This window comes from Balaenoptera ricei, chromosome 8 (genome assembly GCF_028023285.1).
Source record: "Balaenoptera ricei isolate mBalRic1 chromosome 8, mBalRic1.hap2, whole genome shotgun sequence".
NCBI lineage: Eukaryota > Metazoa > Chordata > Mammalia > Artiodactyla > Balaenopteridae > Balaenoptera > Balaenoptera ricei.
Genome location: NC_082646.1, coordinates 68,214,273 through 68,232,331, shown reverse-complemented (window position 1 = coordinate 68,232,331; position 18,059 = coordinate 68,214,273).

The following is an 18,059-nucleotide window of genomic DNA, read 5'->3' as shown; positions in this document are numbered from 1 at the left end:
CTTAAAATATACAGTACACTGAGATGCCATATTTTGGGGTAGTGTGTCCTGAACCCCATCAATGTGTACTATTTGAATGCTCAGTTTATAGACTTTGGCTCTCATTCATTTATTCCAAAGCATGAAGCACTTGCGGGAAACTTTTTTGTTTCTTGGGGCATAGTTTCCTTCAAACTGGATTCTTCATGTATCCTTTCCTTGATATGTTTTTTCCTTTCTTTTTTTTTTAAATTAAATTAAATTTTTTTTAATAGAGCAGGTTCTTATTAGTTATCTATTTTATACATATTAGTGTATACATGTCAATCCCAATCTCCCAGTTCATCCCCCCCACCCCCCACTGCTTTCCCCCCCTTGGTGTCCATACGTTTGTTCTCTACATCTGTGTCTCTATTTGTGCCCTGCAAACTGGTTCATCTGTACCGTTTTTCTAGGTTCCACATATATGCGTTAATATACGATATTTGTTTTTCTTTTTCTGACTTACTTCACTCTGTATGACAGACTCTAGGTCCATCCACGTCTCTACAAATGACCCAATTTCAGTCTTTTTTATGGCTGAGTAATTCCATTGTATATACGTACCACATCTTCTTTATCCATTCATCTGTTGATGGACACTTAGGTTGTTTCCATGTCCTGGCTATTGTAAATAGTGCTGCAGTGAACATTGTGGTACATGACTCTTTTCAAATTATGGTTTCCTCAGTAGTGCCCAGTAGTGGGATTGCTGGGTCGTATGGTAGTTCTATTTTTAGGTGTCAAAGGAACCTCCATACAGTTCTCCATAGTGGCTGTATCAATTTACATTCCCACCAACAGTGCAAGAGGGTTCCCTTTTCTCCACACCCTCTCCAGCATTTGTTGTTTGTAGATTTTCTGATGTTGCCCATTCTAACCAGTGTGAGGTGATACCTCATTGCAGTTTTTTTTTTTAAATTTTATTTATTTATTTATTTTTGGCTGCATGGGGTCTTCATTGCTGCGTGTGGGCTTTTTCTAGTTGTGGTGAGCAGGGGCTACTCTTCGTTGCAGTGCATGGGCTTCTCATTGTGGTGGCTTCTCTTGTTGCAGAGCATGGGCTCTAGGTGTGCAGGCTTCAGTAGTTGTGGCACACGGGCTCCGTAGTTGTGGCTTGCAGGCTCTAGAGCGCAGGCTCAGTAGTTGTGGCACGTGGACTTAGTTGCTCTGCTGCATGTGGGATCTTCCCGGACGAGGGCTTGAACCCGTGTCCCCTGCATTGGCAGGCAGACTCTTAACCACTGCGCCACCAGGGAAGTCCCCTCATCATAGTTTTGATTTGCATTTCTCTAATAATTAGTGATGTTGAGCAGCATTTCATGTGCCTCTTGGCCATCTGTATGTCTTCTTTGGAGAAATGTCTATTTAGGTCTTCTGCCCATTTTTTTATTGGGTTGTTTGTTTTTTTAATATTGAGCTGTGTGAGCTGTTTATATATTTTGGAGATTAATCCTTTGTCTGTTGATTTGTTTGCAAATATTTTCTCCCATTCTGAGGGTTGTCTTTTTGTGTTGTTTATAGTTTCCTTCACTATGCAAAGCTTTCAAGATTCATTAGGTCCCATTTGTTTATTTATTTTTTTATTCCCATTACTTTAGGAGGTGGGTCAAAAAAGATCTTGCTGTGATTTATGTCAAAGTGTGTTCTTCCTCTGTTTTCCTCTAAGACTTTTATAGTGTCTGATCTTACATTTAGGTCTTTAATCCATTTTGAGTTTATTTTTGTGTATGGTGTTAGGGAGTGTTCTAATTTCATTCTTTTACATGTAGCTGTCCAGTTTTCCCAGCACCACTTATTGAGGGGACTGTCTTTTCTCCATTGTATATCCTTGCCTCCTTAGTCATAGATTAGTTGACCATAGGTGCATAGGTTTATGTCTGGGCTTTCTATCCTGTTCAATTGATCTCTATTTCTGTTTTTGTGCCAATACCATACTGTCTTGATTACTGTAGCTTTGTAGTATAGTCTGAAGTCAGGGAGTCTGATGCCTCCAGCTCCATTTTTTCCCTCAAGATTGCTTTGGCTATTCAGGGCCTTTTGTGTCTCCATACAAATTTTAAGATTTTTTGTTCTAGTTCTGTAAAAAATGCCTTTGGTAATTTGATAGGGATTGCATTGAATCTGTGGATTGCTTTGGGTGTATAGTCATTTTCACAATATTGATTCTTCCAATCTAAGAACACGGTATATCTCTCCATCTGTTTCTGTCATCTTTGATTTCTTTCATCAGTGTCTTACAGTTTTCTGCATACAGGTCTTTTGTCTCCTTTGGTAGGTTTATTCCTAGGTATTTTATTCTTTTTGTTGCAATGGTAAACGGGAGTGTTTCCTTAATTTCTCTTTCAGATTTTTTATCATTAGTGTATAGGAATGCAAGAGATTTCTGTGCATTACTTTTGTATCCTGCTACTCTACCAAATTCAATGATTAGCTCCAGTAGTTTTCTGGTAGCATCTTTAGGATTCTCTCTGTATAATATCATGTTACCTGCAAACAGTGACAGCTTTACTTCTTCTTTTCCGATTTGGGTTCCTTTTATTTCTTTTTCTTCTCTGACTGCTGCGGCTAAAACTTCCAAAACTATGTTGAATAATAATGGTGAGAATGGACCACTTTGTTTCGTTCCTGATCTTAGAGGAAATGGTTTCAGTTTTCCACCATTGAGAACGATGTTGGCTGTGGGTTTGTCATATATGGCCTTTATTATGTTGAGGTAAGTTCCCTCTATGCCTACTTTCTGGAGGGTTTTTATCACAAATGGGTGTTGAATTTTGTCAAAAGCTTTTTCTGTATCCATTGAGATGATCATATGGTTTTTCTCCCTCAGTTTGTTAATATAGTGTATCACATTGATTGATTTGCATATATTGAAGAATCCTTGCATTCCTGGGATAAACCCCACTTGATCATAGTGTATCATCCTTTTAATGTGCTGCTGGATTCTGTTTGCTAGTATTTTCTTGAGGATTTTTGCATCTATGTTCATCAGTGATATTGGTCTGTAATTTTCTTTTTTTGTGACATCTTTGTCTGGTTTTGGTATCAGGGTGATGGTGGCCTTGTAGAATGAGTTTGGGAGTGTTCCTCCCTCTGCAATTTTTTTGAAGAGTTTGAGAAGAATGGGTGCTAGCTCTTCTCTAAATATTTGATAGAATTCACCTGTGAAGCTCTCTGGTCCTGGGCTTTTGTTTATTGGAAGACTTTTAATCACAGTCTCAATTTCAGTGCTTATGATTAGTCTGTTTATATTTTCGATTTCTTCCTAGTTCAGTCTCAGAAGGTGTGCTTTTCTAAGAATTTGTCCATTTCTTCCAGGTTGTCCATTTTATTGGCATAGATTTACTTGTAGTAGTCTCTTAGGATGCTTTGTATTTCAGCGGTGTCTGTTGTAACTTCTCCTTTTTCATTTCTAATTTTATTGATTTGAGTCCTCTCCCTCTTTTTCTTGATGAGTCTGGCTAAGGTTTATCAATTTTGTTTATCTTCTCAAAAAAACAGCTTTTAGTTTCATTGATCTTTGCTATTGTTTTCTTTGTTTCTATTTCATTTATTTCTGCTCTGATCTTTATGATTTCCTTCCTTCTACTAACTTTGGGGTTTTGTTTGTTCTTCTTTCTCTAGTTCCTTTAGGTGTAAGGTTAGACTGTTTATTTGAGATTTTTCTTGTTTCTTGAGCTAGGATTTTATTGCTATAAACTTCCCTGTTAGAACTGCTTTTGCTGCATCCCATAGGTTTTGGATCATCGTGTTTTCATTGTCATTTGTCTCTAGATAATTTTTGATTTCCTCTTTGATTTCTTCAGTGATCTCTTGGTTATTTAGTAGTATATTGTTTAGCTTCCATGTGTTTGTGTTTTTTACGGTTTTTTCCCTGTATTGATTTCTAATCTCATAGCGTTGTGGTAGGAAAAGATACTGGATATGATTTCAATTTTCCTAAACTTACTGAGGCTTGATTTGTGACCCAAGATGAGATCTATCCTGGAGAATGTTCCGTGTGCACTTGAGAAGAAAGTGTAATCTGCTGTTTTGGGGTGGATTGTTCTATAAATATCAATTAAATCTATCTGGTCTATTGTGTCTTTTAAAGCTTGTGTTTCCTTATTAATTTCCTCTCTGGATGATCTGTCCATTGGTGTAACTGAGGTGTTAAAGTCCCCCACTATTATTGTGTTACTGTTGATCTCCTCTTTTATAGCTGTTAGCATTTAGCCTTATGTATTGAGGTGCTCCTATGTTGGGTGCATATATATTTATAATTGTTACATCTTCTTCTTGGATTGATCCCTTGATCATTATATAGTGTCCTTCCTTGTCTCTTGTAACATTCTTTATTTTAAAGTCTATTTTATCTGATATGAATATTGCTACTCCAGCTTTCTTTTGATTTCCATTTGCATGGAATATCTTTTTCCATCCCCTCACTTTCAGCCTGTATGTGTCCCTAGGTCTGAAGTGGGTCTCTTGTAGACAGCATATCTATGGGCCTTGTTTTTTTAATCCATTCAGCGAGCCTGTGTCTTTTGCTTAGAGCATTTAATCCATTCACATTTAAGGTAATTATCAATATGTATGTTCCTATTACCATTTTCTTAATTGTTTTGTGTTTGTTTTTGTAGGTCCTTTTCTCCTCTTGTGTTTCCCATTTAGAGAAGTTCCTTTAGCATTTGTTGTAGAGCTGGTTTGTTGGTGCTGAATTCTCTTAGCTTTTGCTTCTCTGTAAAGCTTTGGATTTCTCTGTCAAATCTGAATGAGATCTTTGCTAGGTAGAGTAATCTTGGTTGTAGTTTCTTCCCTTTCATCACTTTAAATATGTCATGCCACTCCCTTCTGGCTTGTAGAGTTTCTGCTGAGAAATCAGCTGTTAACCTTATGGGAGTTCCCCCTGTATGTTATTTGTTGTTTTTCCCTTGTTGCTTTTAATAATTTTTCTTTGTCTTTAATTTTTGTTAGTTTGATTACTATGTGTCTCGGCGTGTTTCTCCTTGGGTTTATCCTGCCTGGGGCTCTCTGTGCTTCCTGGACTTGGGTGGCTATTTCCTTTCCCATGTTAGGGAAGTTTCCAACTATAATCTCTTCAAATATTTTATTGAGTCCTATCTCTCTCTCTTCTCCTTCTGGGACCCCTATAATGCAAATGTTGGTGCATTTAATGTTGCCCCAGAGGTCTCTTAAGCTGTCCTAATTTCTTTTCACTCTTTCTTCTTTATTCTGTTCTGTGGTAGTGAATTCCACCATTCTGTCTTCCAGGTCACTTATCCGTTTTTCCGCCTCAGTTATTCTGCTATTGATTCCTTCTAGTGTATTTTTCATTTCAGTTGTTGTATTGTTCATCTCTGTTCTTTAATTCTTCTAGGTGTTTGTTCTTTAATTCTTCCAGGTCTTTGTTAAACATTTCTTGCATCTTCTTGATCTTTGCCTCCATTCTTTTTCCGAGGTCCTGGATCATCTTCATTATCATTATTCTGAATTCTTTTCTAGAAGGTTGCCTATCTCCACTTCCTTTAATTGTTTTTCTGGGGTTTTATCTTGTTCCTTCATCTGGTACATAGTCCTCTGCCTTTTCATTTTGTCTGTCTTTCTGTGAATGTGGTTTTCATTCCACAGGCTGCAGGATTATAGTTCTTCTTGCTTCTGCTGTCTGCCCTCTGGTGGATGAGGCTATCTAAGAGGCTTGTGTAAGTTTCCTAATGGGAGGGACTGGTGGTGGGTAGAGCTGGCTGTTGCTCTGGTGGGCAGAGGTCAGTAAAACTTTAATTCACCTGTCTGCTGATGGTGGGGCTTAGTTTCCTCCCTGTTGGTTGTTTGGCCTGAGGCAACCCAGCACTGGAGGCTACAGGCTCTTTGGTGGGGCTAATAGCGGACTCCAGGAGGGCTCATGCCAAGGAGTACTACCCAGAACTTCTGCTACCAGCTTCCTTGTCCCTGCAGTGAGCCACAGCCACCTCCTGCCTCTGCAAGAGACCCTCCAACACTAGCAGGTAGGTCTGGTTCTGTCTCTTATGGGTCACTGCTCCTTCCCCCTGGGTCCTGATGTGCACACTACTTTGTGTGTGCCTTCCAAGTGTGGAGACTCTGTTTCTCTCAGTCCTGTTGAAGTCCTGCAATCAAATCCCGCTAGCCTTCAAAGTCTGATTCTCTGGGAATTCCTCCTCCCATTGCCGGACCCCCAGTTTGGGAAGCCTGACATGGGGCTCAGAACCTCCACTCCAGTGGGTGGACTTCTGTGGTATAATTGTTCTCAAGTTTGTGAGTCACCCACCCAGTGGTTATGGGATTTGATTTTACTGTGATTGCACCCCTATTACCAACTCATTGCAGCTTCTCCTTTGTCTTTGGATGTGGGGTCTCTTTTTTTGTGAGTTCCAGTGTCTTCCTGTCGATGATTGTTCTGCAGTTAGTTGTGATTTCAGTGCTCTCGCAAGAGGGAGTGAGCACACGTCCTTCTACTCCGCCATCTTGAACCAATCTCTCTCTTCTGCCCATTTTTTAATTGGGTTGTTTGTTTGATGTTGAGTTGTGTGAGTTCCCTTCTGTAAGTAGTTGTGATTTTGGTGTGCCTTTGGGAGGAGGTGGGCTCAGGCTCTTCCTACTCCACCATCTTGGCCACATACCAGCAATCTTTTGCAAGTAATGGCATGGACTGGTTTTTGAGAGAAGTTATAGGCATTTGGGGGATTCCAAAACTTCTATTTCACATGAACTCATTAGTCTTTTTGGGGGGGGGCTTTCATTATTTAAGGCAGTGATTCTCAAATTTCAGTGAGAATTTCTTAGAAACCTTGCTAGAAATGACAGATTTCCCTGCTCTACCACCTCCAATCTGGGGTAGAATCCAGGAACATCAATTTAAAGCATGCACAGAAGGTGATCACATGTTGAGAAACACCACTTTAGGAGAAGACTTCCAGATGTAATCCTGCCTTGACAGAGTAATTAGGGGAAGATATACAATTCCAATTTCATAGAATTGTATTTTTATTTATACAAGGGATTTCGTTGAATGCAAAACCAAATGCAATAGGATTTTTAGGTTATCAGGAGACTTTTCTTTTAAATACATTCACAAATCAGAAAAGAAATCTCTCACTGAGTGTTTTCCTGGTTTTGGTTCAAAGCATATGGTCACCCTTCTAAGGGTAAACTTTAGCATGCCAGTTGTTTGGATGAAATGGTAATTGCTGACTCTCCAAATGCCAAGTGTGGGGCTGCTTAAGGCCTTGAACGGTTTGGGCCTGCCACAGAAAGACTCTGGCACTTGGAGTATTTTCAGTGTTTTAAAATTCCTGAGTTGTTCTTCGCTGGATAGGTTTGTTTCTAGAAATGGGGACCTCTCCTTGTGAATTAGGACAAGTTAGCCGTCTGCTTGCTGTACATTTGCTGCAGGGTGTGCTTTGGGGCTCTGCCCCTCTTGCCTCTTTTCTAGCAGAGCTGGACCCTCCCAGTGTGGGAATGGTGGCAGAGAGTTGCAGCCAGAGATGGACTCGAGGCGGGGAGGTGGCCATTCTTGGCAGATGAGGGAGGGGTATGGAATCCAGGACACTGCAGAGCAACCTTGACCTTTAGGGCTGGACCTGGGCAGGTCTAAGTTTTGACTTTCAGGATGTGGAGACAGAGAATGGGAATCTTTCTTTGGAGAGGCTCCTGGTGCTGCAGTAGCAGAGGCAGTGTCCAAGAGGAAAACAGGCAAAGACAGAAAATAAGAAATGGGGTCAAATTAGAGGAGGAAAAGGGAAGAGTATCAGAGGGAGGTAATCAAATGTGGTTTAGGGAGAAAATTCTGAAGTTGGAGAGGTTTGGGTTTGAATCAGAACTCTACACCTGCTAACTCTGTACACTTGGAAAGGATACTTCACCTTTATAAATCTTAATTTCTGTAAAATAGGGGTAATAATACTACCTACTTATAAATTCTTGTGTGGATTAAAGTAATTCATATGAAGTGCTTAACAGAGCTTATCTGGTATATGGTTACTATTGATTGACTGCTAACTGTTACAACCATAAGCCATCTTCTTGATTTTGCATATAATTGTTATGAACTGCTTTCCCAGCTTGGAGTACAACTAAAATCATCTTCCTTAAAAATTTTAAGCACCCGCATGCCTGTCTTTTAGCAGGAAGTCCTGTATCTTCCACTGGAGGTATTTTTTTTCCCTTGAATTTTCTAATAACCTCAGAGGCTTACTCAGTCCAAGGGGACAATCCTGTCTCCAAATGCTAGGCAGAGAGAGGACCCTAGAGTCTCATTGGCCCAATGATGATGTTGCTGCCCCTGTTTTTGTTGCCATCATATGGTGTCATAGTTGAAAACATGTCTCAAGTAGTTGTAGCTTGTTGCCATAACAATGCCCTCACTAGTCTAGAATTCTCTGTGGTAGATTGTCTCTACCCTCCTTGTGAAAGGATGGTATTTCTCACTCCACTGCTGTCCAGCTTGCCCCTATGACTTGCTTTGGCCAGTGAGATGGAAGTAACATGTGCTGCTTCTAATCAGAAACTTCAAGAGCCATCACTCTCTCTCTTTTTCTTCTGCCACAAAAATGGCAATGTTGGGCTGCTCCTTCACTTTGAGTCCTGGAGTGAAGAGTTTATGGAGCAGAGCTACAGCCAAACCATAGCCAGCATGTAATATGACTAAGACATAAACCTTTACTGTTGTAAGCCACTGAGACTTTGGAGATTTTTGTTACTGTAGCGTAACCTTCTCTAGCTGACTGATATAACCTCTTGGGTCACAGGAGTGTCTCTTATTTAGGTTCTAAAGTTACAGCTCTTTTAGTTCATACATTTGACTCAGGCATTACACCCAAAGCACACCACCACGTCAGGATGGCTTGGTTGAGAGGGACTTACAGCCTCAGCTACATGCTCCACCAAACCCCCCACCTCCCTCCTCCGTGACCACTTAGGCTCTTATCACGAGCTAGATCACCCTCATGATGTGTTCCCCTCTGGGCCCCTTGGTATCCCTTTCTGCTCACAGATTCCACTTGGGGCCCTCCCAATATGTCAGTGAGATTGTAATAATGCTCCTGCAAAAGGAAAGGGTCAGGGGCTCAATGCCCTTGTCTCCTATGCAGATTTACCACAGTAGATATATCACAGATGTTTGGGAGAGGTAGTCTTTGTCAGGCTACAAGAGTTTGTTACATCTCTTTCCTGTGCACGAGTACTTATTTGCCTTATATTTGTTAGGGGAGGTCACTCAGCTAATTTTTTCCCCACAGTAGGTACAATCTACCCCAGTGTAGTTTGCTATTCCCACTTCTAACCATAGCAAAAATTATAGAGTTTTTCTGAAATTTACATTAGCAGTCCCTCTGTTATATGTAGGTGTTATATGGAGGTCTTATTGAGAGGATCTGGGGGCAGAGGGAAGACGTAAATGAGTCACAATGAGGCAGCATCATTTGTCCTACCCCATTCTCCTTTTTCTCCTTCTAAAAACTACAAAAAATAAGATTAAACTCTGAGAGTTCAAAGAATTACTCTAACGCAAAATGAAAGGAGAGATCACTCAGGTCTTCATGTTAACGCAACTAGTGAAGGTATGTGAAGGGTCCAAGGTCAGCAGTGGATCTTTTAAGCAGGAAGGAGGAGGGCAGACTTAGCCGGACTCAGGGAGAGGAGCTCTTGATACAGGGAGTGGAGTCCTTTCAGTCACTGGTGTCTCTTCTCCCTCTGCCAGAGGGTGTAAGCAACCAAATAGCATTTTAGATGTGTGTCTCTGGCTTCTCTGGGGGGACTGGATTGGATTAGACAAAGGCAAGAGTAAAGACAAGGAGACTCATTAGCAGGAAGTAGAGAAGATACAAGTTTATTGAATGAATGAATGAATAAATGAATATTAAGATGTGGATTTTAAGCTATGGCTTGAGTCCCTACTCTAGCCAAAGGACATTCTCTGCAGTGTGTGTCATGTTCCCTAAGGACTGTGGTGGGTCTTCAGACTTCTGGAAGAGTAAAACCCTTCCCTCACTGCTCTCTTCCACTGACCGTACGGATCCCCACTCTCTCCCTTCCTGGCAGGTCCCTTTGGCTGTAGTCCCTGAGATTCTATCCTGTTTTTCTTTGAGCAAATTGGCGTTTCTGGAGCTTGATCACCAGCTGGTATTAAGTCTGGTTCTATGCTTTGGCACAATCCTCTTCTTCACCTCTCGTAGTTCTGAGATGTGTCTTGCTTAATAGCAGACACTACCTTTTCTCAGAGCCTTTCTGGTTCACATGATATTTTTAGCCCATCAGAATCCCCACCCCACCCCCTATATCCACATTTGAAGCACAAGCAGATTCCTGTGGGTCATGGGTGACAGCCTCCATGCAGAGCCAAGGTTGCTGCCCAAAGCTATGCATCTTCCAGGGGGTAACTTCTCCACTCAGTCCCTTACTGCTCTTAGGGAACCCATCACCCAGGTGCCCTGCCCTCAGGGTCCTGCCCTACAGTTTTCCATTCCCAGAATGCTTTCAACATTCAGGAAAAAAGACAAAAACAAAAACTGAGCAGCATCCCCATCCAAGAAAATGAGGGCGGTCCCTAGCACCCCTCAAAACTAGCTTTTGGAGAATCCAAAACACGCAGATGTCTTTTGCTTTTAATCCAGAAGAAGGAAGGATGATCACAAAGGAAGGCTCAGATCCAAACTGAATTCTTTTGTCTAGTACATGGTTTATTTTAAATGTGAAAGTTCAAGCTTACAAAAACAAATGGATTGGATTGGGCATTTGTGAATTCTGAAGCATAGACGTTTCTCCATGTTTGGAGGATGCGCTCAGATATTTGTTTGTGCAGTTTTTGTCATTGTTGAAATAAAAGAGGTACTGAGCCTGAGGAACGTTGCACCCAGAATGATGTGAAAAATAAATAAATGATGCTACAGGTCCCAGAATCCCAAGGAGGGGAAGGAGAGTAAATATGGCCCTGGTTGGTATTATCCTCATATGGCCCCAGGGTACCTGGTTGAAAAACCTCTTTCTGATATATCACACCATAAGTTGGGTAGATTTACTGATTGAACAGAATAAATTGGGCAGGTAAACTGCCATCAAGAAGATTGACCTACAGAAATGTTCTTCCTGCTTTTCTTCCATTTTTACCTACCTGATTTTGTTAAAATCTCTTTTTATGAACTTGACTTTAGATTGCACTGACTTCAGCAGGCAGCTTTGAGAAAGGGATTTCCTGGGGATGAAAATCAAATTTATTGTCAGCAACTGGATTTAAGGAAAGAGCCAGGGCCTTGAGGTGTTCAGGTCCAGCTCTTTCAAAGAATGGCTGTGTGATTCTGGATAAGGTATTTCATTTCACTCCCTTAACTGGAAAATGCAGACTGAACATTTTTGGGGAATACATTCTGAGAATAAGCGATGGATATAAATTGCCATGTATAGTACCTGATAGAAAGTAAGTCTTGTAAGTCATGATATAACTCATGATGGAGAAGAAACACTCTGCCTGCTTTGTGGGGGCAAAAGAACAATTAGGAGGCAATTGCATTGATGACAATGGCAAGAAATCATGGAGGCCTAGAACAGAGTAGCAGCGGTAGAAGTAGCAAGAAATGGTCAGATTCTGGACATATTTTGAAGATAGAGCCAACAGGATTTTCTGATCGATTCCCTGTAGGGTGTGTGGGGAGCAAGAAGGGGAATCATGAATGAGTCATGTTTTGTGTTTGAGCAGCTTGAAGGATGGACTTGCATTTTACTGAGATGGAGAAAGCTGAGGGCAAAGCAGGTCCTGCGGGTAGGATGGGTTAAATTGGAGCTGCCTATGAGACACCCAAGAGGAGTGTTGAGTGGGCAGTTGGATATATGACTTTGGAGTTGGGGGAGAGGTCCAGACTGGACACGAGCATTTGAGAGTCTTCAGAGAGTTTAAATAGGTGGTATTTAAAATCACGAGCTCGAATAAGATCCTCTTGGGAGTGAGTGCAGTTAGAAGAGAATCTAGGTCTGAGAACCAAGCCCTGGAGCCGCCCAGCGTTCCCTATCAGGGAGATGAGGAAGAACAAATGAACCTCCCCCTCCTTCTCCTCTTCCTCTTTCTTCTTCTTTTGTTGTTATGAAAGGGGACTGTTCTATTTAATTCAGTTAGCCTTCACTTGAACAAAACTACTTGCAAGAGTTCTTTTGGGTTTGCTCTTAAAAAGTGATATATGCTCTTCGCAACTTCAAAGTCTTTTAAAAAGGAAAAACACCCAACTCTGGGCTGTGGAAGAGGCCTCGTGGTGCAGGCACCCAACCAGTAAGTCAGTGCATCTGGAGATCAAGTTCCTCTCAGGATTAGTGAAATCGAGCTTTTGTTAGAATTAATTTAATGGTGCAATGTCAACTTGCAAACCTCAAAAATCCTTTTATGCTTCACATCTCTTTCCCTTTTTCATAAAAAAACAAAACAAAACCCATACCTATGTGAAGCCGGAAAGGACAATCTGAGAAAGTTTGGCTCTTCCTTTGGTGAGATAAACAATCTGTTGTATCATGGCACCAGCACAGAAATCCTGTGTTTGAAGAACACGCTGAGACTACAGAGTTACTCAGGATAGTTTAGAGGAGGGCAAGGTAGGGATAGCTCAATTTTTGTGATAAAGATCTGGGTGCCTCAGTGGACAATGGGTTTTCGATGAGCCAAGAATGACCTGGTTGTTACAAGAGCCAACACAACTGTAGGTTGCATTCAAAGAGGTCCTGGCCATAGGAAATGAGAATCCCCTGAATAAAGAGGCTGCTGGCTGGTTGATGCCAGTATCTGGCTCTAAAAAAGGGCCACTGTATTTAACGCATGGCCCCAGCTCTGACTCTTAGACCAGAGAGAGATACCTCCTCCAAAGGTAGCTAATGACTTAGGAGACTTGCCTTAAACAGACAAGCTAGGCCAGTCAGATGTTCTTGAAAATCTGAAACAAGACACTTGTCAGGTGGTTGGGGGAAGGAAACAGCTGGAGCTGAGAGGCCATGTGAGCCACAGCAAGGGAAAAGTCCAGAAAAAGCAAGGCTAGAGAGAGGAGAAGGAGGAGGGAGCAGAGGCACAGAGAGAAGGAGAGAGAAGGAGAGAGGGGGGGTGAGAGGGAGACAAGACAGGCAGAGAGAGAGGGTTACATGGCCTGAGAGAGACAGAAGGATAGAGACATTAAGACAGACAGACAGAGTAGGGACCTCAGGTTCCGACAGCTTTCTGCTGCCTTGAGGTCTGGGTATGCTTCCTTAGGTTTTGGGGGGGTTCAGTTATCACTGGCACAGCCCCCTTTACGCTTGAGCCAGACAGGGGGGTTTCTGTTCTTTGCCACTTAGAGAGTCCTACAATAGGGCCCCTGTCTTTGAGGACCTCAGAATTAGGTAGGGGAGGCAGAAAAGTCCCAACAACAAGTGACAAATGTCTAATATCGAGTTTCTTTTTGGTGTGCTCCAGCATTCCCGTGGGCTATGAATGGGAAAGAGTAAGGCTGAGATACTGATCCCTCTCAGCTCTTTGAGTGTGTTGGTGGGGTCTGGGGCCACCATAATCCCCAAATGACCACCAGCAGCCATGAACAACTTTGTCCATTTACACCCGTGTACAGGTATGTAAGCCATGAAAGCTCTGCTCTGATGGATGTGTGTGAGCACAGGGTCCAGGGGAGCCCCGAGGAGGAGACAGACTCATCCAGACTTCTCCAAAGAGTAGTACCGCCTTCTCTGAAATCCTCCCCGGTCCTCTACCCCCTTTTGGGTTATCTAAGATCATCCTGGTATCATAGTCCATTCTTACCCACATCCTCCTTCCCTTTTCCACCCACCCATGTCAGCACATAGTTGCTGAGTGCATGATGAAATGAGCCTCATCGCCATCACATCCAAGACCTCACCAAACCCCATAATTAACCCCTGCAAATTGACTTCTGATTCCACTTATTGTCATGGCCCTCCCAAATGTCCAGTAGCTTGTTCACGATCTTCACCTTTGACTTAAAGGTCTCCTAGAGATCCATATTTCTAAAATCTATGCCACCCATCTGGACCTCTCTCAAGCAACAATCCTTGCAATCCCGTATTTCTAACCATCTTCTGGGCATCTCCACTTGATTGTCTGCATCCAGGCATCCCAGCAGCATCTCACACTGAACTCATCTTTCTTAACCAGTGAGCGCCTGTTCCTGGCTGCCCTTTGGCATTAGCATTTCTCTACCTGTCCAGGGGTAAAACTCCGGAGTCACCCGACCTCTTCTTTGAACCCCCCACATGCAGTTAGGTCACAAATTTATTGAGTCTATGTCTTTCTGCCCACCCTCATCACTGCTGTTACCACTTCTGTGCCGAGCTTCACATGTCCAGCTGTCCGTGTGTCATCTCCACTGGGATGTTTCATAGTCATCTAAAACTTAACATGTCCAAAATGGGACTCCTGAGTCTATTACCCCGGTCCCCCAGTTCACTTTCCCATCTCTATAAATGACTCTATTATATATCCATTTGCTCAACCTGGTCATCCTAGACATCTTCTCTCTCTCTCGAGCCACATCTTTATGGGGTGTTTCAGGAGCACCCAGGCTAATTAATGTTTACCCCAGCCACCCCACCATAGCCATGTGTTGTTCAAATATTGAGGTACTTCCCTGTCAGTTGGTAAACAGCTCCTGCCCCGAGACCCCTGACTGCTCCCCCACCACCCCAGTTGCCCTGGACTCCCCCGCAGAATTCCCTGGATCTCCCCATGATCTGGCAAGAGAAGAGTTCGTGCCTGGAACTGCAGGGGACCTCTAGGACCCAGCAACTCCAGCAAGACAGCCATTGGTACCTATTTTAATTGGCCAGCCTGTGGGCCATGACAGGTCTTTTGAAGATAATCCCCAGTGTTACCCGTTTTGAAGAAGAGGAAACTGACACTGGAGAGATTAATTTATTTCCCCACAGTTCCTTGGAATCCATCTGGCTCCAAAGGACTTTTATCACTAATCTCCTGACTGGTCCCCCTGTCCTAGAATAATCTTCCCAAAGCCTAGCTCTCATCATGCACTGGTCCAGCTTAGAAACCTCCTGGGGCTCCCAACCCCAGTTTGGAGTTAAGTCCAAACTCAAGCCTAGGGTTCAAGGTTCCCTTGTAGTCTGACTGTCTCAGCCCAGCCCCATGACAGAACCCCTGCCACGGCAGCCCTGAGCACTTTCCCGCTGCCACGCTTAGGCCCACACCACTTACTTCTCTAGGGATACCATCCCAGACCCACTCTCCACATCTTGAAACCTTGACCTGTGTGGGCGCATGACTGCCTCAAGTGCCCACTCCTCTAGAATCGAACCTTCCTTAATGCCCCCACGTCTTCTTCCTTGGGATGCCTGCAGCCCTTGGTTCAAGTTCAGTGAGCCCAGCCCAGCCCATCCATGGTACTCACCACGTTCTTCCTTAGAGAAGAGTTTTACTCTAACGCCTCCTGTAAGCATACCGACAGACAGTTTGCAAACCACTTTTACACACCCTTGAGTCATAGATGTTACTTACTTTCTTGACTCTTATACCATAAGCTCCGTTTTGCTCACCTCTGCAACCTCACTGCCTAGCAGAGGCCCAAGCACAGGGTATGTGCACAGTGCATGTCCTTGAAGCAAATGGGTAAGTCATGCTCTGGAGGCAGAGTGGAGAAAGTGGAGGACAATTTTTCCAGTGGTTGTTCCCTCCAGGGCTGGCCTAATGCAGTCAGGATGCCAAGATCTTTTCTCTCCCCAGCGCACCCTGGGACCACTTGTGAATTCTTACTTTATTCATGGGTTATAATCCTTTATTATCATTAGTTACCTTGATGCTCATATTGCATCAGATTTCGCCAGTGAGAGCCCCTTCAAGTGGTCCTCTGTACTTTTGACATGTCACCATCATTCTTGAAGCAGTTCTTTACTTTTGGGCACAGTAAGATGTTCCAGGCTCATCTTGAACTTTCCCATCCCAGCCCTAGAATTACCCACTTCTCCAAGGAACCCTGGATCCTTTTACTGGTGAATGGTATTTATAAACCAAAATTTGTGTGCAAAGTGTGTTCATTGCTACTGGAGCATCATTATTTCCAGGCCTCTCAGTGGACAGAGCTAGAAAATAGATATATGTCATGAACACACACATCTGTATATATGTATATAAATGTAAATAAATATGTTTACATGTACATGCCCATATACATATCTACCCATCCATTCATCCATCCATCCATCCGTCCAGTTTATTCCAATACTATAATTCCAACACAGCACTGCATGGTTTATTCTATTTTCTCTCCTTTCCATATTTGTCATTCCCTCCTTTGACAGTGAGAAACTTGACTCTCATTATTTACAATGTATTTACTAATTTAGTTAATCCTAGAAGGCACAGAAAGCATTTCAAGAATTGCTAATCCATATGTCTATGAAAAAGAAGTCTACTCAGTATTTGTTTACAGCTCTTTTTTCCCTTTAGCCGGAAGAAGGCATTTAGTCCAAATGCTGTGTACAAAAGTTACATGAGGTAGTTCCTTGCCAGCCCTTTCTGCCCACAGATTTTAATCACCCCCTTGACTCCATATCTCATTTCTGTCCTTGTCACACGTGGCTTTTGAAGTCCAGAGCCTCTCAGGGGCACCAGAGCGGCTGAGCCCCCTTCTCTGGGGGTTGTCCAGGGTCCCAGCTTCATTAGGCAGCCCTCCTCCATCCTCTTGCCAGTTCCGGAAGTGTGTGCACTCATGCCCCGCCCCATCTCCTTTATGGCTAAGGATTTGTTCCTTTTTAAGGCTTCCTTTGTTATTATTTTAATGGGATCCTGGGAGGGAGAGGAGACACCTTATGTTCCCAGTCTGCACTCTTGAACTTGACATCCAGGGACTCTAGAGTCACAAAGATCTGGGTTCACAGATTGTGAGGCACTAACAGGCTACTTGACCTCTCCATGTCCCAGATCCCTCATCTAGGACTCGGGGATGAGAAGCCCTACATCACTTGGATTTGGTGAGGACTGACTAGACCTTATATGTAAAGTAGCCAACACAGTGCCCGGCACCATGTTCAGTAAACAACCCCTGTCATTGTCACCTTCATTGACACCTGGATGCCATTCCTGCCGATTCGGCCACTCATCTGTTCGCTTCCTCATCTGGGGCCTCCTAAGTGCTGAGTATTGCGCAGAGTCCCTAAGTATAAAAGGGGTGAGGAGGCCAACACTGCCAGGGCGGTTATCCCAACAGCCAGTCCCTGAGCTGCCAGTGTTCTTGGCAAGCTGCTGCTTCTCCTGGCTTGGTCTCCCTCAGCCCCAGGACGTGCTTTTGGCCTGGAATTTTTAAACTTTTTCCCTGGCCTTGAGTCAGAGGGCCTGTGGGGAGAGCTTCCCCCAGCTGTGCGCCAGGGCGCCTCAGCTGGCCCACCTCTTTGATGCTGAGGACACACGATTGTCTCTGATGGGATGGAGTGATGAGCTGGAGATTTTGGTAGAGTGAGGCCAAATCCCTGTGTGGCTCCAGGAACGAGGATAAATATAGCCCGAGTAATTGCTCGTGCTCTTTCAAGGATTAAAAGTCAGCTTTCAGGCAAGCTGTGAAGTTCCATGACCAGGACAGCAAGGGACTCAGTGCCTTTTTTAGAGCTGTGGTCAGCACTCCTTGTGCACTGCTGGGTCCCAGGCCTCCAAACGCTGTTTCCATATAAGTAAGGGGTCACCTCCACTGGTCTACACCCCATGAGGGCAGGGATGGCTCTGAAGTGTCCCTACCACATCCCATCAGCCAACCCTAGTGTGGCACACTCAATAAACATTTTAAATGAATATATGAGCTATGAGAAGGCTATATTTTTAAAATAAGCTTTAGAATAAGATCTGTAGTCCAGTTAACAATAACGTACCAATGCTCACTTCCTGGTTTTCGTATCAAACAACAGCCATATACAATCTCACCACTGGGGGAAGCTGGGTGAAGGTACATGAGACTCTTTGTACTATTCTTGCAACTTCCTGTGTGTCTGTAAGTATTCCAAAATAAAAAGTAAAAAAACAAAAATAACCTTTAATCAGGCTCATGCCAATACTCTGACATTTGGGGGAAGCA